The sequence below is a fragment of the Equus przewalskii genome, chromosome 7, assembly GCF_037783145.1.
Source record: "Equus przewalskii isolate Varuska chromosome 7, EquPr2, whole genome shotgun sequence".
NCBI classification, from domain to species: Eukaryota; Metazoa; Chordata; class Mammalia; order Perissodactyla; family Equidae; genus Equus; species Equus przewalskii.
Genome location: NC_091837.1, coordinates 26,590,195 through 26,614,702, shown reverse-complemented (window position 1 = coordinate 26,614,702; position 24,508 = coordinate 26,590,195). Strand labels below are relative to the sequence as shown.

Genomic DNA, 24,508 nt, shown 5'->3' with positions numbered 1-24,508 from the left:
GATACAGAATAAGAACTCCTTAGTCTTGACCACTTTAAAGATATTTTCTCCAACACTGCAGAGTGGAGCAAAGGCTTCTAAGTTAAAGGTTCCAGGTTCTACCAAAATGTCCAGAGACGCATCTTTAATTACACAAACAAACCAAAATGTGGAAGCACTCTTGAACAAAAACGGACATGATTATTTTGGGTCACCTTACTGAGCCTGCTTTGTGAAGTGAGAATCCGATCAAACTCAATTTATTTGGTGGCTCAGGGGCATGAGATAGCAATTATACTACCTATGTGACCCCGTTAGGCTCCTCACTGGCAAACAGATAGGACGAGACAATGCAGTTTGCTGTGGGGGTTGGTGCTCTGAATTAGTCTGTGCGGTGGGAGGGTGGAGGAGGCGACGGGAAGATGAGTCATTAACATGAGCTGGAGGGAGCCAGGCACTGAAAATGAAAATCCTGACATGGCTGGGAAAGGGGTCCTCATCTTCATCTCCCACGTGTGCCCTTCAATGGTGAGAACTCAGGAGCCCAGGAGAAACTGCCTCTCGACACCTTCTCCATCTCTGACGAAGGAAGCTAGTGTGCATTTGGGAGGGACTAAAACATTCACAGAGATGAGAAAGAGTCAGGTCTAGTGTATTAGGTCGGATTTGGCAGAATTAACGAAACAGCTTATTAGAGTTAGCTTAAACAAATAAGGGTTTATTTGACTCACATAACAAGGAGTGTTGAGGTAGGGAGCCCAGGATTTGTGTATTGGCTCAATTCTGTCACAAGAACCCAAGATTCTTCCATTTTCTGACCCATCATTAGCAGGTTGGCTGGTCATGTCTTGGTGGCAAAATGGCTGCTGCACCTCCCGGTATCATATCTGTGTTCCAGGCAGATGGAAGGGAGAAGGGCAAAAGGGCAGCAAACCTGCCTGTGGAGTTTGGGTTTCTATTTTGGAAGGGAGACTCTCCCCAGGAGACACTTCCTGAAGTCTAACTAGACCAACTGGGCCACAGGCCCACCAATGATGGAGGGGGTGTGACCACATTGGTGTCTGAGCAGGCTTTCTTTATTAGGCCATGCAAACCCAGGAAGGCAAGAGAGAGGGGAAAAGGAGTGAGGGGTGGGGGGAGGTCTTTGCCAAGCTGGTTGTGGCCCGGCATCTAGCAAGACTGATTGCTCCACTTTGCAGGCCTGGCTTCTGAGACGATGTGGGAAGGAGGAGGTCTTGGAGTGGTCCCTGCTGAGGGAAAAAGGAAAAAGAATTTACCCCTAGCTCCCACCTCCTATTGGTCAAAGTTTCACCCCATGCACGTGGACCCCAGTACCCCTGAGTGTGCACGTGTGGGTGTTGAGCGGTCCTCACTCCTGCAACATCTCACATCTCAGGACACCTGGGGCAGGGGACAGGAGCCACATCTCATGGTCCTTCTGAAAGGTGTGCCAAGTTGTGCCCACATGGCATGGTCAGGAGAAGCATATGGGTTGACGCTGATGATGTCAGTCCAAGCCCACTCTGTGCAGGTCATTCAAATGGAGAGGAATGAGCAGCTGAAGTCCCCAGATGCAGGTGAGACTGAGGGGACCCAAAGGGGCTCGCAGAGTGTCTGACACACACATGTTGTTTGAGCCAACTCTGTGTCACCCTCCGGAGGAGCTCTGCCGGCTCCCTACACAAATTTGGGTTTGCGAGGATGCAAATAAAAGGGATCATGGTGGCGAGGTAGGCAATGAACAGGTCTTCCAAGGTTGAGAAATTGGCTGGGCCATAAAGCAAACAGCCGACAGGCACACACACTAAATCCCCCAGGTTCAACCTCTCCCTCACTGTGTGTGGTCCTGGTGGGAGAGGGAGAGTGACTCCTGGTGCTGGCTCCCAGTGGGTACCTCCCCCACAGAAACCATGGGGCAGATTCTTCCCATTTCTGCCCCTACCAGAGCCAGGGGTGGGCAAGTGACCTACATTTGACCAAATCCCATAGTCCTGGGACTCTGAATCTTTAGTGAGTGACTCGAGGCCAGAGTGGTCACTTGGGGGTCATTTTTCATGGGGTCATCACAGCAGAGTGATGGCAGAGGCAGAGGTGGCTGACATGGTCTTTGTGGTGGTCACCTGGACAGAATATGCCAGGTTTCCTTTTCCTCTTTCCTCACCCTCTGGAGCATTGCTGGTCCCTGCCATCCCCAGCACTGGTCTTCTACCATCTTTCCACATGACTGTGTCTACACATCCTTCTAATCATGTTCCTTTTATTCAGTGGCCAGAGCCCGTTTCTGTTGCTTGCAATCATCAAGCAGAAATTGCACCAAATTTAAGCAGATAAGGAAGACTTTATTCAAGGCTATTGCAATAGAGGAGACAGTCTGGAATTCAGTATGAGCTCAACTGCACTGAAACAAAGGCTGGGGGATTTTTAAGTGTGAGGATGAGAGGGAACACCAGACCATCTGTGTTTGCTGATTGGCGTTACCCAAAGGAGAAGTAAACTTCCTCACATCTTCATGACAGGAGGTGATGCACAGCTCAGAGAAAGCCTCCCACCCAGGTTAGGCTCCTTCCCTCCCACAGAGACTGGGAGGGAGACAGGCACCATCCTTGGTGATTACAAGTCAAAGGGCTAGCTCCCCTGTCTCTGAGAAAAGCATTCAGGCTTGTAAATCTGGCAAGAGACTTTTTAAAAGATTTACATTTCAAAGGGGCAGAGAAAGAATGCACAATGACAAGTTTTCCAAAGTAAATGCTCTAAGAAAAGGGAAGGGAGGGGCCTCTGTGGTTAGGCCACCTGGATTCTGTAAGAGCTTTGAGAGAGAGGTCCTGGCTGGAGGCAGGGGGAGCCAGTATAAACTTTAGTTAAGGTGACACATTAAAGCCATCTTGGTCAGAACCAAGAGCCTTAGTTGACACATAGTCATACTCACATGAGGTTCTAGGATATGAAGTAGGATCATATTTCAAATATGAATCTGTATATTTTTAGGAATGTTTCCTTTTCTCTCTCCCTTGCATGTATCCTGTATGGCATCTTTCTCTCCCACAGTACATGTGGGAGAGGAAGAAAGCTTCAAAAAGACATACATTTTTGAGACAGAAAATTCCAGATGCCTGCCTGTGAAGGGGCTTTCCTGATCCCAAAGACTGGAAAAGAGTGGGCTGGAGCAAGGAGTGGTCAGAAGGAAGAGGGGTGGCTGACACTAGAGGGGAAAGAGATGAGAGGGGCTGGGGACTGCTCCGGGGGCAGGAGGGTCAGCCCTTGCTCCGCTGTAGCACGTAGACAACTCGGTGCTGACATCCCTTGAGTGGGGACCCCCTGCCCACAGCCCTTCACCTGTGCATGTCTCTCCATCCAATGGTCTCAGACACAGACAAACACCATGAGCAAAGGTGGTGAGTCTGGACACCTTTTGGGGGTTTAGAGCATGAACAGAAAAACCGCCCCTTCTGACCCAGGTGGGAGCTCCACGTGAGCCTGGACGGGGCGGCCATACCTCCACTATGATGTCTGCATTCCAGAGAGATTTCACCCACTCGGAAACAAGGATGATGTCACTTGCCGAGTTTATCTCACAGAGTTGTCTTGAAGATCAGATTGGAAAGGAGACGCGAAAGTTCATAGAAGAGTTATGTGAGGGAACAGAATTGGCCACCTCAAAATGTGTCTCTTTGGCTTGATTATTTTTAAGAACGAAAGACTCTGAAAGAAACTTTGACCTTCCCCCTAACTGTGTAAAAGAAATTTAAAATAAAGGCCATCACCATAGATAACTCTGGGTATCCAGTAGACTGGGAGGGTCCTTGCTAAGCCCACTCTTATCAAAGGTCTGTCTACCAAACATTTACTTTCCATTTCCATGTGAATTGTCTGCCTCCTGTTTGAAGTCCCAAACCGCTATCTGCAACATCCTCCTTTGTCTTTAGCTGAAGATGGTATTTAAGCTGGCAGCTCGGCCATTTTGGCCAGTCGTTCAGTTTTCCTGAGTGTGTCGGTGTCCCACAGACACATGTTATAAAGCTTTGATTTTCTCCTGTTATTCTGTTTCATGTCAATTTAACTCATAGCCTGGCCAAAAGGACCTAGAGTGCTCTTCCTCCCCTACAGTTACAAGTGCTGCTCAAATATAAGATCTCTAGGAAGTAAATATTTCTTAAAAAATATTTGGTTCTTCCTGAATGTCCACAAAGGTTGACAAAGTGGTTCTGAGAAGATCATGCTGACTTTAGTGAATATGCAAGATGGTATGCTAATTAAGAGTAGCTATTAATTGACAGTAAACAAAGCTTGTTTACTGAAGTAGGTCAAATGGCTTTCATAAAATCTTTTTCAGGTTTTAGAAAATCCTATCTTTATACAGTAAAGATTCTAGTTTGTAATCACTGTGATCTGGGTTAGGTAATTCTTACTGGATGAGATTTTTAGTTAACGAGAACAGACTCAAATGTGTGTCAGTATTTTAGGATAGTGATAATCTTGGGCTATCAGATAGGGGATTTCTGAGAGGTCCAGAGGCACAGAAGGGAAGATGGGAAGTCAAGCAGTGGATTAGCATTCTTAAAAACACTAATAATACTAAACACAACCAAAACTGGCAGAGTAACTTTCCATGACTGCAACTTCATTCCCCACTCCCCCAAAGGGAAATACAACGCACACGAAAGTACATCTGCCAGTTCTTAAATTTTTCAATTGGCATTGCAGATGTCAAATACTTCTCTCTTCATACGATGCTAAGACCTTGGCTACTTTACCAGTTATTAAAGCTTCACAAAAAATTACCCCCAAAGTCTCATCTCATTACAGAGTTACATCATCAGCTCAAAGTCCAGAATCTCGCCATCTAAGTCAGGCCCACAAGAGGACGCAGCTCCTCTGGTGTAGTTCCCTAAATGTGGCCATCTGTGTACAGTTCCTCTCAATTTTTAGACTTTTGAAACTAAACAGATAAGTTACTGGCTCCTCACCACAAACCACCATACAAAGTTTAAACAGATTTTGGATGGTGATTGTAGACACTCTTGTTCAAAAGGAAGGAAAATGAGATCCATGAGGAGTCCCTGGTCCATGGCAACTCTCCAACACAGCCAGGCAAATAGTGAAAGTTTCTTGATCGGGACTCAAGGCCTGGGAATAATTCTCATGGCTTTCAATTCCATCTCTGAGTGGAGAATGCATGAAAAAACAACCCAACCATATATTCGCAGCTGAGTTGTTTTCTCAGCTTGCTCCCTACCTGTAAAATCTGGGGGATCCAAATGCTTTATTTCATTTTGTTGTCTATATTTCTTTAAGTTCAAGATGACAGTGTTGCTGCTGACATAATTCTCTCAGTCTCTTTGTGGACCTCCAGTACATCACACTAAGGTTCACTTCATTAAATAAAAGCCACAACTGCAAACTTCTTTAATATAAGAGATAATTTTGTAAGCTTTACGGAGACCCTATTGTTTGATTAAGAGGCAGATTCTAGATCTCTCTAAAGGATCACCTTTGAACTTTCTAAGATCTTAACAAATGTCTTACAGTCAAACCCTCACTTTCATCTCAAGACAACATTTTCCTGATGGTGTCATGGGTTTCTTCTTTGCTCGGGAACCATTTCTTTTTTTTTTTTTTTTAAGATTTTATTTTTTTTTCCTTTTTCTCCCCAAAGCCCCCCGGTAAATAGTTGTATATTCTTCGTTGTGGGTCCTTCTAGTTGTGGCATGTGGGACGCTGCCTCAGCGTGGTTTGATGAGCAGAGCCATGTCTGTGCCCAGGATTCGAACTAACGAAACACTGGGCCGCCTGCAGCGGAGCGCACGAACTTAACCACTTGGCCACGGGGCTGGACACATTTCTTAATTTTAGTGTTGTTGCCATCAGGAGAGGCTGAGAATTTTCAAAACCAGTGAGTCTTGTCTCCCTTTTTTTGAGAACCCCTCCCTCAGTTAGCCTCTTTCCTCACACATTATATTAACAGCACCTTCAACACTTTGCTCAGGAATCTCCTTAAATAAATCACCAAGTTAATTAAACATGTATTCAAATTTCCCACATCTGTATTCCCGCAGATGATCGCATTGCTGAGTCTCTGCCACTCCATACCAAGAATGTCCCTCTTCCAGTTTTTAATAACACATTCATCACTTACTCTTGAACCCTCACTGCCACTGTCCTCAGAGTCCAGAACCAGACTTCCACAGCGTCTATTCAAGCAACCTAGGCTTTCTCTAACACACCCTCACAGTCCTCCCGGCCGCTGCCCACTGCTCGGTTCCAAGCCACCCCTAAACTCGTAGGCTTTTGTTGTGGCAGCACCCCACTTTCATGTTCCAAAATATTAATGCTTTTATCATTTCATAGAAGCAGAGAGGGGAACAGTGGTTGCCAGGGTCCGAGGGGAAGGAGAGATGGGGGGATGCTGGTCAAAGTGCACAAAGTTTCAGTTACGCAAGATGATTCAGTCCCACAGATCTAACCTACAGCAGCGTGACTGCGCCTAACAACACTGCACTGCACTCTCGAAATTTGCTCAGAGTAAGCGTTCTCACCACAAGGAAAGAAAGAAAGGAAGGAAGGAAGGGAGGAAGGAAGGAAGGGAGGAAGGAAGGAAGGAAGAAAATGGTAACTATGTGAGGTAAATGGACTTGTTAACTTGATTATGGTGATTATTTCGCAAAGTACGTGTATTTCAAACATCAATTTGTATACTTAAATATATACAACTTTTGTCAATTGTACTTTAGTAAAGACGGGAGAAAATTACCTCACATTATAATGGCTTAAGACAAGAACCATTTATTTTTGCATCATTTCTCTGGGACAACTTAATTGGTTGCCTGTGGCTCGAGATCTTTGACAAGTCTGTAACCAAGTTGTGTCCAGGGTTTCAGTCATCTCAAGACTCGAATGAAGAAGATCTGTTCTCTCACTTACTCTGAGAAAAACAGGCTGCCATGTCCTGAGCTGCCCAGCGAAGAAGCCCATGCTGCAAGCCACTGATATCTGGCCAGCAGCCATGAGGACTTGCCAACAGCCAAGCACAATTAAAACTTGGCTGGAAATCGAACTTGAAAATCACACTTGGAGGAAGACGTATTAGTTTGGGCACTGGAGGAAAGCGAGGCTGCCTGAGCTTTTGTAACAAATGAAATGCAAACAAAGGACACTTTGGAATCAGGGGAAAACATGAGCAGGAGAGTTACTGGGGTCTTCCTGCAGGTGTCCCAGAGCTGCCGTCAGCTGAGCCCATCCTCCTTCCAGGGCTGGGTGGTGGGAGCTGTGCTGGCCAGAGCCTTGGGCTTCTCCTGTGTCATAGAAATGCACGAAGTATAAAAGAAGCTTTCCCTAAGGTATTATCAGTTAGGGTCCTCGTAGGAAGCAGATGTACACTCAAACTGGGTCATTTGAAGACAATTAAACAAAGGGACTCTTTAAAAGGCAGGGGCAGCATTTAATACAACCAAATAAACATAAATCACAGGGCTAGTGAGAGTGGAGAGCCTGTTTATCTCCTGCGCCTCAAGAGGAAAGAGAGGCAGTGGTTTCTAGAACCAGGAAATGGTAGCTACAAGGATAAGGCCATTTGACAGAAGCTGTCACATTTGGCACAGGGACACAGAATATCCTCAGTGACCTGAAGGGAGGGAACTGGGGAAACCAATTCCAGGGGGCCATCGTTCATTTGCCTCGGATTCTGAAACCTCATGGGCTTCCCCTTGAGCGTGGCATGGAGAGGTGGCTCCGGGATGGAGAACAAAATTCTCACGTGCTCCGGGGACAGATGACATCCCTGCACCCAGATTCACCTCCACCCCACCCTGACTGTCCTGCACCAAACAAACCCAAAAAGGAAAAATCAAATGATTCCAAAAGGTCAATCTTTGGTTTCTTCCCTAAATTCTTCAGATTATTTCACATATTTGGTCTTATTTAAAAAAACACTGGATTTTGAAATATCCAGTGTTCACCCTTAAACAAAACACACAAATCCCACCTCTTCCCTTACTCATGTGGTCTTTAGAGTGCACTTAAGTGGAAATTTTGGTATATTGACACAAGCCAAGCAGTTTCATCAACTTTTCATGAACTTAAGAGGACACTTGAGATCAACTATGAAAGATGTTGTTTAGAAGCTCGGTGACTGCTCCTGAAATGGAGCAGTAGCATCAGGAATTCGATTTTTTTCATTAGCAGATTGAAATTTCTATGCAAATCTGCTCTGGGAAGACAAATCAGTAACAGGTCTGTTTCTTTATGGTGCGTATTGTTTCTTCACAGAATGTCCTGGGATTTTGAGTTTTAATGCAACAGACTAAGACAAAGGCCTGGTAGGAAGGCATTTTTCTATCCAGAGCTCTTAAAAAAGAGGAAACGTTTTTAACAAAAACACTGATGATTGGGAACACGTGTCCTTGGGGAGTACGGTCCTCCATCGAGATCAATGAGAAGAGAGACTTCTAGTAATAACGTTGGCAGGGGATGCGCTGGGAAACTAGTTTGAAATCTCCAAGTGCTTTCAGAAATGCACAGATCCGTCTGTGTCACCAACATTCTCCTTGGTTTTAATTTATTTCCAAAAAACAAAAACCATTCCATCAATTCAGAAAGCCCTCAGGACTTTGGAAGTGCCTCTTCTGTAATGCACTCTGCGTTCTTGCAAGCTGCTTAGTGCTGTGTCCAATTGTAATTATCCTTAAATTATAGACACCATTTTAGTCTGGAGCGAGCATGAGTGCAATAGGATGAATCACTCACTCCCCAGCTGGGTCCAACTTTGAGAAGACTTTAAGTGTGAGAGCTTGCATTTGGAGAATTAATAAGTACGGTGATGGTTATTCACATTCCAAAAGAGATCCCCTTTCTTTCTTTAAATGTTAGCTCTCCTGGTCCACAGCATTATATTTGCTCACAAATCATGAGCTATAGTCTAGCCCAATATCGACTCAAACTGGAGCTGAACGGAATTTAAATGCTGGGTTGTGCAAGCATGGGAAATATAAAGCTAAAATGTTAGGTTTGCATTGGAGATTAGAAGACAGAGGTGACATTTTCTGTTAATGTGAAAAAGAGGAATAATATTTATCAAAATTATATCCCAAAGGTTGAAGGATGTGTCTGTGACATAAAATGCCTTTTGGCTTCTCTTTGAAAGGAAAGCAGATATTAAAGAGAAGTCTGTTCCCAGAGACCGCCTTTTTTCATTTTGGGGGATTTTTTTGGGTGTTTTTTTTTTTTTTCTTTTTTGCCCCAAGAGAAATGGAAGAATGGGTGGAGGGCATGGGGAACCCTCCACAAGGGTCTAGGAGCCCCATGAAAAATATAGGGTGTTCCTCAACAAGCCTCTCCCACTCCATCCTGCCTGCATCCCACCCTTCCTTCTCTCAGCCCCACACCCTGCAGGGCCTCAGTCTATCATCAAAATTAATAAAAGAAACCTTAACTAAATTGGAGTCAGGAAGGCCTGTAGGGGGAGCTCTCACCCTATTACACATCAGCAGTTCCACCAAAGTCGAAGAGGGACGCTTGCATCTGGGACGGGAAGTAAAACTACTCTACTATGGAGGGAAGATTTCTCTCCCGACCCGGCAACAGCCCAGCCAATCAGAAACACTGCAGCTCAGCCAATGAGAAATCCCACAGCTCAGCCAATGAGAAACACTGCAGCTCAGCCAAAGAGAAGCTGTTGCCGGCCTGAACTGCTACTTTCTCCAATGGACTTTCCTTTAGAACAGCCCCTGCCTATTCCCCCTTTTTCTCTACAAAAGCAGCTCCCCACCTTGGTCTGCTGGATTTGCTTGTGGCTTGCCATAGCGTGTGCATCCTGAATTGTAATTCTTTTGGCCATTCCCAAATAAAGTCATTTTGAAATGAAATAGGTAAATTTGCTTTTTAAGTTGACACTGTGTAGCTTTCTCTTTTGTCAGTGTGTCACCCACCTAAAACATTTCACACACTGTCCATGAATCATTGGCAAAAACCGCTGTGATAGAAATCTCCCCCTTACTGGAGATGGCCAAGAGGCCTCACTAGTAGTCCAGACCCTGCTGTCAGTGGGATCTTGGGCACGTGGGCTCCATCCATCAAAGTTGTTGGGTAAGGTGACTACCAAGATTGCTTCCAGTGTGAGCATTCTATTGTTCTAATTTATAAAATGATAATCTGATACTATATAAAGTGAAGATAGTCTTCATTTTGCTGTATTTTCAGAGGAAAACACATAAGAGGAAAGACTATGAATAATATTATTTTAATTTTTAAGCTTCTGAGTCTCTACTTTGGAAGCTATTTCAGGTTTTCCAACCTCTCCCAAAGAAATCGCTTCTTTAGAGGGGAAAATGGATGCAGAAGGGGAGTGAAAAGAAAGTCGTGCAAGTTGTGGACATACGGGTTGAGGATAGGTTACTAGATTTAGCAAATGAAATACAGGACACGCAGTTCATTTTGAATTTCAAATAAGAAATGAATAACTTTACTATAAGAATAACCCATGCAATATTTGGGATATACTTATACTAAAAATGGTAGTTGCTGTTTATATGAAATTCAAATTAAACTAGGTACCCTGTATTTTACCTGGCAATCCTATCTGAGTGTTAACTAAACAGTGTACAAAAATTTTGTGCTTAGTAAATGCTAGTTTCCTTTTATTCATTTAGTATGCCTTGCAGAACAATCCAGCAGTAGTTTATTTCCTAATCTATAAAACATAACAGAGTATAAAATACACTTCCATTTTTCTAAGAAAATATTTATTGGGGAAAACCCAAGTACTTTACATCATGGATGAGAAATGATTTTAAAATGGTTTTGTAGGAAAAATATATAAAGTTTCTCATGTAAATACAATGTGCTGTATAATATATATAAGGAAACACTTCTGGATTTGAATTAATAGCCAACTAGTGCTGAAAAGTTATAAAATCATATAGTTAAAGGAAATATAGTGGCATCAGAGAATGAATACTGGAATACAGCAGAAGAAATACCACAAGTCTGCTGGTAAATTGAGCCTGTCCCTTATATGCATCATTATGAAAACAAATGCCAGTACAGTAGCTCATAGAATGTTGGTGACTAAAAAGCAAGGTGCAATATAGAACAAATGACATTAGCATAACTTCTTATAGTGTACTTGAAGTCAGGGTATATCAAGCCACAAAAACAACAAAAATATAAATTCTGAATGCATTGCCACCCAGGTTGTCAGGTTCATGTAGACAAAACAAATATTTCAGTAGAAAAACAAAAAACAGAAGAAAACTCAGAGAAAAAAAACGATGAGATTCCAATGCCATGCTTATGCATCCAGAAAAAAACAAGCATTTCTTTGACAATTAGAACAGAAGAAGCAACAAGGGAGAAAATGAATGAAATCTCAGAAAAACTAGTTTGATCAAGAAGTCACTAGAACTTCTATTACTGTTTGACACATGCATGATTTAATAAATGAAAATCAAACACATACAGGAAATAACCGAAAGGCTACCTACAACTGTCTGTATATCTCAGGTCTTATTATTTATGTTAGGCAAACCACCCCAGCATGTGGGGTTCCTGTCTTCACTCTGATGTTTTTAGTTTGCACTCCTGGCCATTAGGGAGTAGCAACATTGCTTCTGTCTCAAAATCCATGATCTATAGCTCATATCAGAAGTGGGAAGCAGATAATATGTCTCCTGGTAATATGAGTTGCCTGGATATACAATAATTTTTAGATAAATTGCTTGTAGGGAAAAGCAAGCAAACATGTCACAATTTTACAAAGTAGATGATGAAAGTGTTTGATTAGAGAGGTTGATCAGGAACAAAATATAAACAGAACAATAATTGTTATGTCAACTGCAAATTTCTTAACTCAACCCTGATTAAAATTAAAGACAAAGCCACAGAATTTTCTAACAACTTTGAGAGGAACATTAAGAGGCTGTTGACATGAATGTTTTGATACGTAAAAGGAATGGCTAGTAAATATTTACCTTCCACCTTCACCTTAACATTTAAATCAGATTTATTCTTATTCTGTATCACACCATCCTAAATTTGAGTTTGTTTCTATTAAGAAAGGTAAACAATTTTCTTATAATATTGAGGTTTATTTAATGCTTATAACAACTGTTGATTTTTAACCACGAGACTGAGTGTTGTCATTGAAAACTATATTTGCTAGATAGTGTGTTTGGAAAACAAACTAACAGCTTTGCTTACTTTAAAGATATAAACTAAGTTCGCCAAAGGAGGTTGATTTTACTCAAGAACTCAGGATAATTAAACCACTGACTCTGAGCTCACTGATCTAGCTCCAGTCAGTTCAACCAGGATAAAAAGATGGGACAAAATCTTTCTTCTTTAACCCAGGCCAGGGAGAGAGTTTTCCCAGGTAGAAAGTGGAAAACTGAACAGTAACATCTGAACAATTTCTGGATGATCCAGGAGGCAAAGTTAATCATGCAATCCATCACCCCAGCGAGCCAATCATACTGAATTTAGACAACCTGAGAACTTTTTTTTCATTTTGCAGAAGGAAATAGTGAAGATCAAGGGCAGTTGCTCTATGCTCCTCCATTCCTGCTTTGTTCCCCACATAAGAGCTTCTCAGAAGGCTTCCCTGATCCTGATGCCCTTCACTGGAAGTTTCCTCCCCCTCCTCCTGTGCCTCTCTCTCTGTCTCTCTCCTATAGTTTTCTTATCCATTCTCATGAGAATAATCATTTCCCTTACTGTATAAATGCTATCTGTGTCATCCTGACTTTGGATTCCTTTATTAAAGGGAAGTTTCATGCTTTAGCATCCCCCGAAAAATGGCAAGGGGAGTTCCCTGGACATAGTAAGTTTCAGAAATGCTCTTTAAACGAATAAATGTTGTTTTTAGTGCATGTCTCTGAGGGGAGTCACCACACATCAGGATGAGCGATCATCTGAGAGCATCTTGTCATAGGTTCCCTTCATTTCCTTGTCCTCCAGGGCTTCCTGTGGTGGCACACGCACCCGTCTCCATCTGGCACTCAAGCCAGCACCTTGGAATCATCCACAACGCTGTCCTTCCCCTTCCTCCGAATCCAGACACAACCTGCTGCTTCTACCTTGACAATACCTTTCGAATCCATCTATTTCATTCTATGTCTCATCCAAGCTCCTGGGACCTGAATCCATTCCTGCTTCATTAGTTAATTCTCCTACATTTGCCAAAAAAGGAACTTTAGGAACACAATAGGATCGCATCTCTCCCTTGCTAGAAACCTGTCTGTGGCTCACAGTTTGCTTTTAGTGTACAGGCCACGCTCCTCCACACTGCCTCCCGGGCCCTGTGTGACCCAGCCTCTGCTCACCTTTCCAAGACCATCCACTCCTGCCCTGCTGTTGATTAGAAGAAAAAAAGGAACTACAGGAAAGCATGGATAATAACAATTAGGTTAATCCAACAAACATCTATTGAGTGTCTACTATGTGTCTGACACAATGCTGGACATTCCAGATTCAGTGGAAAGCAGACATAGATATATAAAGCCCAGGGTTCCATCTGTATATTTCATTCCTGGAATATCTTTCCAGGGTGAACTACTGCATGTAAACACAGAGGGGCCATAAATGTTAATTGGAGCCTTTGGGGATGTATTCCTAAGTACCACAATTAGTACCTGATAATTACCATAAGCTGTAAAGCAAGGCAGTTTTCCTTTGATAATTGTCTACATTTTCTCTTTAAGTACGTTAGAGTGATTATGTATTTAAGTCTACGTTCATAGTCAAAGCATAAACGGGATACACAGTGTTCTCCAATTCAAGCTCTAAGGTCATCTCTTTCCCCAAACAAAGAAAAAGCAATAAAACATTAAAGGAAAATAATCCAAATAGAACAATGCAAATGACACCCTTTCACAGAGCAAGTGCCACCATGCACTGCACAAAATGGACACCAGAGAAGCTGCCTGTCCTGCAGGAGCAGGATGCTTGAGAAGCTGCATGCAGTGCAGGGGCCAGGTGCTGGAGAAGCCACCTGAGCTGAAGGAGTTGGGTGCTGGAGAAGTCACCCCACACTGCAACAGCCTGCTGAAGAGTGTTCTGGAACCAAGAAGCAACATACATTTTCTTCTGCAATGTCTCTCCAGTGCCCTCTACTGGCAAAGCTTCAGCGTCAGCTGATAAACAAACAAAAATATTAACGGCCCAGATGGATTTTCACAGACTGTATCATACAGGGTTCTCCAGAGAAACAGAACCAAGAGGAGATATAAGAGGAGATTTATTGTAGGAACTGGCTTGTGCGGTTATGGAGGCTGAGAAGCCCCATAATCTGCAGCGTGCAAGCTGGAAACCCAGGGAAGCAGGTAGTTTTAGTCCAAGGCCAAAGGCCAGAGAACCAGGAGCTCCGATGTCTGAGGGCGGGAGAAGATGGATGTCCCAGCTCAAGAAGAGAGAAAGAGAATTCCCCCTTCCTTTGACTTTTTGTTCAATCCAGGCCCTCAGTGGATTGGCTGATGCCGCCCACAGCAGTGAGGGCCGACCTCTTCACTCAGTCTACTGAAGCAAATGCTAGCCTCTTCCAGAAACACCCTCACAGACACCCAGAAACAACATTTACCGGCTCTCTGGTCGTCCCCCAGGTCAGTCCGGTTGACGCATAAAATTCACCATCACACGGACCAAGCAAAAGAGGTGAATTTCGAGCTAAGAAGCAATAAGTTCATCACTGGTACAGAGATCAAGGAAAAGGGGCTGTGTCCTGTGTGAGCGTCAGTGGAGAGGAAACAACAGGGGAAATTAGAAGCAAGAGAAACTGAGAATCCAGTAGGACGCAGAGTTGGAAATGACTGGGAATGCTCCTCTGTAGTGAAAGACTCATGAGGCATGGCCCCATCTACCTGCTTCCTATGCCTATGGGCCCGGAACGGCACCTGTCTCAGATCGGGCCCCCAAACAACTTTCATGGAGTGAATCAACAAAATGAAATTTAATTCCCTTAGCACTCAGGGAAATTCAGAGTGAAGACAGTGAGCTTTCCTAAAGATGAGCAATAGAAGAGTTAGCTAATTCATTAAACATCACAGGTCAAAGTGACTTTTGCTAGTGTGTGTGTGTGTGTGTGAAGAAATAGAATGAGGTGTGATTAATTAAAACATAAATCTTCTATCTTTAAAGTAGTATATTCTCAGGTGATTTTTTTTTAGTTTTATCTTTTCACAATGAATATATATGACTTTATAATTTAAAATATAATGTCCATTGAATTAATAAAAGAAGATACCATGAACCAAGTGACAAGTGAGCAATGAGCAGATGGGATATTGATCCTCAGGTAACCAACTTTGGCCCTAAAGAGATTTTCACTCCTCAGATCCCAGCGTGGACTGATGCCATAATCCCCAAGAACACAGAAGGTGAGAAAAATGGAGCCAAGGCACCATTGCTTCAGGAGTAACGTATGTCCCAACGGCTGCTTCTCTGATCAGCAAGAGCGGCAGCATCTGGTTTCAACATCCATTCACCGTCTTGTACCTTCCCTCCTCTTGGGCCATATTTCACAGTTATGATCCCAACCAGCCTCCCACATTAGTGGTCCTGCCAGCTGCTACCTGGAGTGCAGCTCCGACGCCCAGCTTTATCTTCCAGGAGGAGCCCATGATGAACTTAGAGGACATTCACCAAAGTAGTAGCTCTCTCCTCTGTAATTCTGTCTGGAAAAGAGCATCTCACCTCTGGCTTATGTTATACCCCAGGGCTTGATGTGTAATGACAGAGGCCATCACGGGTGAGAAACAAAGGCAGCATCTGAGAAGGAGGATGCCCCCACCCACTGGGCAGCAGACTAGGGACTGAAAAGCCCAGTGCAATGCACCTTGGAGGATGGACACTTTTCCATCACAAAGTCCCCCTCCCACCTCGGGGAAATGCTTCTGCCCCCAAAGGGGGATGCGTGGACCAGTCTTTGAGAATGCTGTGGCGGTTATACAGCCTGAGAAGCTTGGATGTAAGTGGCTGGATTTCCCAATGGGCGGGGGGTGGATGGGGCTGAGGTCTCTGTTACTTGCGGAGGGTAAGGGAGTGAGGTATCCTTCAGAACTTGCTTAAAATAGAGCTGGGCAAGAGGGGGGAATAACTGTTCTTTCAACCTTAAAAAGAGCTCACACATCTAGGGAGGAAGGAGATTGAGCAACTGCCACCTGCCAGCGGAACGTCAGCACCGTCCACGACGAAAACAAGTGCGGGGATAATTATCTGTTCCAGACAAACAGCCAGATGCTAATGAGGCTTCGTACAGTCTCTCATCAACATGAGTCCGCTTTTCTTGTGTGGTTTTAAGAAGCAAGATATCATATAGCAAAATGTAGGTTAGTGCACCTTATGCACACACTCACGTTCCAGTAACAGGACACTTCCTCCCAGGCAGACACCTAGAGGCTGCCTTCACCCCAGGGCTGTCCTTGAGCATAGTCCCGTCCCCTCAATTAGTATCCATCATGAATGTCCCCAGCAGGAGCTATCTCCCATGTGTCCCATAGGGCACATAAGAGATCCTGGTGGCCTACAGATATTTTGGTTTCCCTTGGAAAAGTCGATGCTGTGACACCATTGGCACTCCAAGCCCAGTGAGCAGCAATTGTCATGCATTCTCCACCTCATTGCGGTCCCCATCTCTCCTCATTGTCCCCTGTCATAGGAGCTGAGCATCAGTGCCATTTATCATTGCACTTGAGCTGTTATTTTCTTACAGCAGAGGTAAGAGAAGAATGAAATATTTCTCGTGCAATGTCCCTACCCAAGTGAGAAAATAAAAAACAGAGTGGCCCATGTGTTTCAAGCAAAACGGAAGGGAGCAGATTCCTTTGTGGAAATGACAACTATTCCCTCATGTGTCATATGCACATTGTGTCTATACCACAAGGGTACATTCTGCCCCACTCCTTTATCTCCCAGCCTGGCCTGAGGTTATTCTGCTTGGGTTTCTGCGACAGGACTCTATGTCATGTCAGCGTTGCTGCTGCAAGGAGTAACAATTCATGTGGGAGAGGAAACACTTGTTGATTGAATGATTGATGGAGGATTTATGCAGAGTAATAAAGCTCAGTACAGGGAAATATAAAATTGGGCTTTAAATTGGCTGGTTCAGAGTGTTCAGAGATGGGAGGAGAAAATATGAGCTGGAGCAGAAAAGGAGCCTGCTGGGCATGGTGAAACTTTATCTAGGTCCTAAAGGATGAGCAAGATTGGGTTAGGGGCAGCAGGTTACTCTTGTGCTTTTCCAACGTGTTTTTCACGATCCACAATGAGAAACGCGTTTTACCTGGGGTCTCACCACACACACACACACATACACACAAATACATACATATATAATTTAAATGAAAATTTCATTAAAAACAATATGTACTTTTGTTCCAAAAATATATCCTGGTTGTTTTTTTTTTTTCCTTCTGTTCCATGTATTTAAAAACTGATAGATGAGATCCCTTAAATTGATGTCATGGCTCACCAAGACTTGAGCCATGGCAGACCTAGGAAACAGAATATCCAAGGAATTTGGTCCCTGGAACTGGAACATTCTACAGTCTAGACACATTCCAGGTCCAGTCATTTTCTCCTTTCCCCTTTTCTTTATTGTCACGGTCCCAGGCTCTCTAAGACTGCCCAGGTAGGAGAACACCACACTGGTGTCACCTAGATTTTGAAGCCCTCATTTTGTGTGTCCCTTATTTTTCCAGTCAGCCAGCGAGACCTCTCAAAGCTGCTGGCTTGCCACGGGCAGAAGCTATTTCCTGTCTGAGTGTCCAAGGACATTTGAGGGCTGTGGTCCGGCTGAAGCAAGGCGGGAGAAGCCCTCTGCCTTGCCCTCAGGGGGAAACAGCCTCAGGCTCTCCCTGGATTATGAGGTCCCTTTAAGGGTCATTGCGAGGGACATCAGCTCACTCAGGCCACTGGGCTGTCTGCAATATCAGGGAGATCCAAAACTGAGGCTTTAACAAGAGAGACTGCACCTCCTCTCTCTTCCAGCTTTAATGAATCCATCCGACAGGAACACCTGCAGGTGTCACCTTAGACCAGCACAGATTGGAGTGAACTACTTGATTCTGTGGCATGATTGCTCGAGACTCTGCCTCCCAGGTTGCACTTGGCAAGAGGTTGCCTGGAGAGGAATCTCTAGCTCATGGGCTGAACCTAAATATGGAAAATCAATGCCAGAAATGTTGGTGCAATTAATGAAGTCTTCCTGAGAAAACAGGGCTGTACGTATCAGTGTTTGTGCCTTTACTCCCTTCTACGTCAGGAATGGGCTCCCGCCCAAATCTGACAAGCCCAAGGCAGGCGAGGCTCTACAGCATGGGGCCACAGCAAATGCCCAGGGCAGGTTGAAATCACCACGTGGAATCTATGGGCTCCTGCAAGGCCTGTGGGCGTGCATGGATGCTTTACTTCCCACAAGCCTTGAGCGCTTGGCAGGTCACATGACCACACTGAGCCAATCACAGTTGCCCATTTGATGGCATACACTGATTGCCTTGACCCGGGTCATGTTCCCACCCTGGAGGACATTTGGAGTCCCTGTGTGTTGAGGGTGGTCTGACCATGGAAAATCAGGAGCTATTTGAAGAACCAGGGCATAGGAAGAAAAAGAGGAGAAAAAAATAAATCATTTCACGGGGCTGGCCCCGTGGCCGAGTGGTTAAGTTTGCGCGTTCCGCTGCAGGCGGCCCAGTGTTTCATTGGTTCGAATCCTGGGTGCAGACAAGGCACTGCTCATCAGACCACGCTGAGGCAGCGTCCCACATGCCACAACTAGAAGGACCCACAACAAAGAATATACAACTATGTACCGGGGGGCTTTGGGGAGAAAAAGGGAAAAAATAAAATCTTTAAAAAAAAAAAAAAAGCTCCTTTAAAAAATAAATGAAAAAAAAATAAATCATTTCAATTATGCAGCATGTTGGGTACCTGCAAATATTCCCAAATTCTGAGGAGCACTTCCCAACGCTTAGAACCTAGTTTCTGGAGATTCTTAGGACTCACTAGGCTGTAATATAATATCATCATTACAGCAAAAAATGACTTTTACGCATTTATCCTGCACAGTACACTATTTCCTTAGGAAGGAAACAGCACGTGCACAAAATGACATACAGTCACATGCAGAGACAAATAATGGTTCTCTCTCTCTCTCTGCCACACACACACATACACACCCCAGCAGCTTGAGAAAAGCATATATTTTGCAACACCAGACACTCTCCTTAGCTCCAACCCTGGTCTCTTGGGACACACTTTATGTAGGAAGCACTGTTTAACCATTAGCCAACACACAACTCCTGCTCTCCTAACTCTGCTTCGGAAATGCCTAATATGATTAGGAATTCATAATAAAAGATTTTTCCTAAGCCTCCTGCACTAATGGACCTTTCAGAATGTTGATTGCCCCATTTTTGACATGTGTCCTTGAATTGAGGGTTTTAAAAATTATTTTAGTGCCTGTCATTTATTGGTAGACAATAATTAGCTTAAAGAGGCGGCCTTTTGGCAAGCCTGTAACCCACAACTGAGTCATCCTCTCCATCAGCAGCATGCCCTCCAAGCACTACTATTTTCAGGAAGGCAAATTTCCCTCATCTAGGTCCAAAGTGAGCTCATTCCTGGCCCTCTCTAAGGGTTCTTCTCCCTCCCTCCCCCCCTCCCTCCCTCTCTCTTTCTCAATTTTGCTTTCCTGGATGGGGCTGAGGACCACAGCACTGGTGACCATGTGGAGAGAGCTGAACACTATATATGGGACAGCTGGGAATTATGTTGTCAAGAACCTGGGTTCTTTCAGGTTCCCTAAGCAAAGAGGGATCATATCATTGATCAGCCAATCCAGGACACCGTTGAGAGTGAGAGGGGTTCTACTGGTACCATCTTAGGACATGTGAAAATTAAATAAGAAACCTTAACTAAATTAGAGTCAGGAGGACCAGTAGGGGGAGCTCTCACACATTATCAAATACACCAAACAGGAAAAAACAGAGTTTGCATCTCCCACAGGAAGTAAAATTACTCCACTATTGAAGGGAGACTTCTCTCCACGCCTGAAAATAGCCCAGCCAATGGGAAATGCTGCAGCTCAGCCAATGAGAAACACCGCAGCTCACCCAATGAGAAATGCCTCAGCTCAACCAATGAGAAATGCCTCAGCTCAGCCAATGAGAAGCCATTGCCTCCCTGAACTGTTATTTTCCCTCAATGGATTTTTGTTTAGAACAGCCCCTCCCTACCCTACCCTTTTTCTCTATAAAAGCAGCTCCTCTCCTTTCTTTTCCAGATTTGCTTATGGTTTGCCATAGCACGCACATCTCAAATTAGGATTATTTTGTCTATTCCCAAATAAACTCATTTTGAGACAAAATGACAGGCAAATTTTCTTTTTAAGTTGACAGACAGCAGACACATATTGCGGCTGTCCCCAGCAAAACATGATGTGTGGCCATCCCCTAAGCAGCATTTCCTAACCTCCCTGCTTTAGCTCTTACTACTCTCTCTCCTTGGATGGCCCTCCTCTCTCTATGATCATGCCCCATCCAGACCAATGCTGCCTCTTCCATGAAGACTTCCTGTCCGTGCTTGGCACCAGCCCATTGATGTCTTGGTCTTCAACTTGCTGAACACTTAGGCTCATATTATTGATGTCAGGGTTAGCTTTGCTGACTTCGATCCCCTTTGTTTTGCTAGTGACAGAAGTCCAACTCAAGTCAGCTTAATCAAAAGGAAAAAAAATGCGGGTGTTAACCGGCTCAAATGACTGAAAAATTTTGAGCGTTGGTTTAGGCACAGCTTGATCAAGGGACTCACGTAAAGATTGGAGTCTCTCTTTCTCTCTACCTCTTGGCTCTGCTTTCCTGTGTGTTGGCTTCAATTTCAGGATCTCTTCTTTGGGAAATCAAGACTGCAGCACCATTGGAAGCCCATGCCCACTGAGTAGCAGCTGTCCCCTTTGGATGGGACACACGTTCCCTTCCTCATTGCAGTCCCTGTCTCTCTTGTTAGGGAACCTGGGGGGAGGGATGCTGCAGAGGAAGAGGAAATGATGCTGGGCAGGCAAAGAACCCAGATATCAACCACCCCAGGCCACCCTCCTGCTGAAAATATGGCGTGTTGGGCTGCAAAGGGTGTTTTGACAAGAAAGCGAGCAAGCCTATGTCTCTCTGGCCTGAATCTGAGGTCCTCTCCTCAACCAACTGTGCTCATTCCTTGGAGACCCCTCTCCACCTGACTGAGGGAGGTCATTGTCACTAGACAGCTCCCTTTTTTGAGGTTAGCAGATGACAATGAAGTATACTGTTCTATTAACACTAATATGCTTCTCCTGGCCATTCTCTAGGAATTTTCTTTGCCAGGAAAGAAGGCAAGAGGCACATTCAAATCAAGCACACTTAACGAGATTAATCTCAGTGAAGGATCAGCATTTGTGGCAGAAATGTCCTTATATCATTACACGCTTTGGTTGTCTGTATGCAAACAGCTTGATTCCTAAGGCTTCCAGAGCCAGTGCAATCTGTGTGTGTGCGTGTCTTTTTCCTTTTTGTAACTTCGACCTCTCTGACCACAGCCAAGAGCAGTTCATGTGAAACAGCAGAAGAGGTGAAAGGTAATGTTTGGGTTACTTATAAGTCATTAGAAAAATGATCATTTTCTCTCCTTGCGGACATTTTAATTTCCTGAAATCCACTTAGGGGATGCATTTGGGACTTAAATGTCTTGTTCAGGTCACTCACACATGACCTTCAGCCACTGGACCAGAGAGGAGGTGTCTCCCTGGAGCAGCTTTCTCTGCCTTTGTTTCACTTCCCTCCCAGGAGATCAGCATGTGACCCCACACCGAACCCACTCACGGCCCTTTCTAGAGGACACCATGTTGTCTATTTGTCCGCATGGCAGCCTGGAGGAGATGAGACACAGGGTTCTGCATCCAGCAGCCGAGACTATGAAATCAAAGTCTTTGCTCGCTGACTCGACTCCCCCCGACCTGGGTTCTGCACCCTGACAATTCACGTTGTCTCCACCAATGCCACACTCTTGTTTGTCCCATCTGTGCCAGGTTCTCTCTGGACTACTAGTCTCTTTACACACGTCCTTCCTCCCATCTGGAATGACATTTCTCTTCTCTTCTCAGCCCTTTAAGGCACAGTTCAAGTGGCATCTCTTTCATGAAATTGTACGTTAAGAGTCAGACTTCTTTGGTTGCAAGTGACAGAAACCCGAATGGAAAAGCTCCAACCAAAGACAGCCTAGGCTCATGAAACCACATGTCAGAGAGGGACCAGGGCAGGGGATGTGACCTGCATTCTGCTTCTTAGTCTCTCCAATCTGCTTCTCTCTATCCTCAGACAGGATACTCCCAGCATCTGTAAGCAAGCTGCTAATACCCACACCCCCTCTTCCGCCTTCAATGTATGGTGATGGGGGTGATGAAGGAAGCTCTCCCTGGTCCCTCTTCTCTGATTAGCACCCAAGGGTCAGGGATGCCTTTAGGTAATGAATCATCTCTGGTTTAATTTGGTACCTTTTTATCAACTAGAGAAACTGGCAGTTGTAATTACTCAAAACCTGCTGGTTGAGTGAAGAAATAACATCAAAATAATAGTTTAATTAGGTAAAACTAGTTAAGTGTGAAAAAATAAAACTAAAATGTGCTTTTTGTTTCTGTTAGACTGAGACAACGGGTGGATTAATGCATTTGACATTCTCCCACTGGTTTATTAGTAACCATAAAAACTCTCATTTGTGTAGTGTTTTGTCATTTATGAAGAACTTCCACAAAATCCCATGCAATTCTCACACTGCTCCAACTAGGTGGATCATCCCTGTTTTTCTAGATTTGGTGACACAGACACCCAGAAGCTAGAGTCAGCCAGACCTGGGTATGAATCCTGCCCAGGAATCCTTCCTCTTTGCCCACCCCCCACCCAGTCACTCACCACTGACTGACTCAGAAATGCGGGGTGAAACCGTTCTCTCTTCTCCAGGTGTTGGGTCTTGCACTGGTGTCACTGTCTTCCCAGACCATCTTGCCAGCTGCCTCCTCACTCGTTTGCCTGCTTCCAGTCCAGCTTCTCTCTCATCTGTCCCCAGCTAGTGGGGGACACCTGAATGAGAGCCAGCCATGTGCCCTATCTCTGCCCTCTACACACCTGGATTTTACTCTAAAAATATTAAAGAAGGTTTTCTTGACTATCTCTTGCTCCTGCCTGCTCTCTTTTCCTCTAGGTTGTTACTTTTGTGCTGTATTTTTTCTTCCCAGTTAGAGATCTTCTTCAGTGTTCAGGGGCTCTTTGCTGCCCTTTCATATTTAAAGACAAGGAACTGAAAACCTGCCCAGAAAGGTCTGTGGACAGAATTTGCCAGTCAGGTGGCTTTCTGGAGGGTGATCTGGCCAGGCTGACCCATTTCAAGATCACTGTCAGTGTTTGTTGGCTTTATCAGGCTTGTCAGTCTCCCTGGAAATACATCCAGTCTGCAGGGAGGCACCGAGAGAGCAGTGAGCCTGGCTGCTTGCATTCTGGAGCAGAGCCCCGAGAGGGCACTGAGGTGTCCTCATTGGGGAGCAAGTTGACTTTCCCCTAATTCTTTTTTACATTGTGAGGCCCCCTCCATCAGACAAGCCTGGGGTCTGAATTCACTCATGGTTTGCTGTCTCCGCAGAGTGACTTTGAGCCTCTGGCTGGTGGTCGGGGTGGGGTTGGGGGGCAGGTATTATCTTGAGATTCTAGAGACCCCCAGGGAATCCTCATGTTTCCAGCTGCAGCTATGCCTCCGTTCTCAGTTGGTCATGGTACCCCAACACTAAGCCTTTTCAGGTCTCTGCAGAGTGAACTTCATTTCTTCTTGGTTGCCCCCAACGTCAAGTTACATTTCAGCCACCTTTGGTTGCCTAAGTCAGTTACCAGCTGTCCGTGCATTTTGCAACTTCCAAATTAGATCTGTGTCATATTCTCTTTCTTTGCTTTTTCCTTGTGAGTTTATGTCACCTCCCACTTTCTTTATAAAATGACTTTACTATAATTTTAATGGTATTTCTGAAGAAAGTGAAATAAAGTGATACAAAGAATCATGTTTAACAGGAACCTACGTGAACTTTCTATTTGCACATATGGATTAAAGAGATGGAGAAGATAACTGTGTTGACAATTCGGTGCTGCCCCGTAGATAGAAGTCTCGCTGGTACTATGGAGAGAGTAGCCCCTGGCAGGTAATCTGGTGAGGTGGTTCCAAGAACTTGCTAGCAGGTGACCTTGGGCAAGTTACTTAGCCTTTCAGGATTTCAGTTTCTCAACCTGTAAAATGAGGATGATCATTATATTTTCTACCAAGTTGGACCATTGCGAGGATTAAATGAATTAACAAATGGGAAACAACACGTATAACAGTCTCAGGAGTGGAGTAAATGCTGTCTTTGTATTTGCTATTATTATTACTATTATTAATTATTATTATCCTTCAGGTGGAATAAGTGTTGTCATCCACGCAGACTCAGGGTACTCGCTCAGTTTGTCACCCACTGCAAACCAGTCTCATCAAGACAGGGAAGACC

The 24,508-nt window shown here is 44.4% G+C and overlaps 1 long non-coding RNA gene across 2 annotated transcripts in view; it reads right to left on the bottom strand.

The window, feature by feature from the left end:
• Positions 1 to 670: 670 nt before the first annotated feature.
• The window catches only part of LOC139084907 (uncharacterized), a 48,803-nt gene continuing 24,965 nt past the window's right edge, over positions 671 to 24,508 (bottom strand). Inside the window, exons 3-4 of one of the 2 annotated variants that reach the window (XR_011542846.1) lie at positions 22,896 to 24,251; positions 671 to 1,229 (exon numbers count right to left, since the gene is read on the bottom strand). This is a non-coding gene — a long non-coding RNA (uncharacterized lncRNA). Of the gene's footprint in view, positions 1,230 to 22,653; positions 24,252 to 24,508 lie in introns of those variants that run through there. The other variant, XR_011542845.1, reaches the window with a different exon arrangement.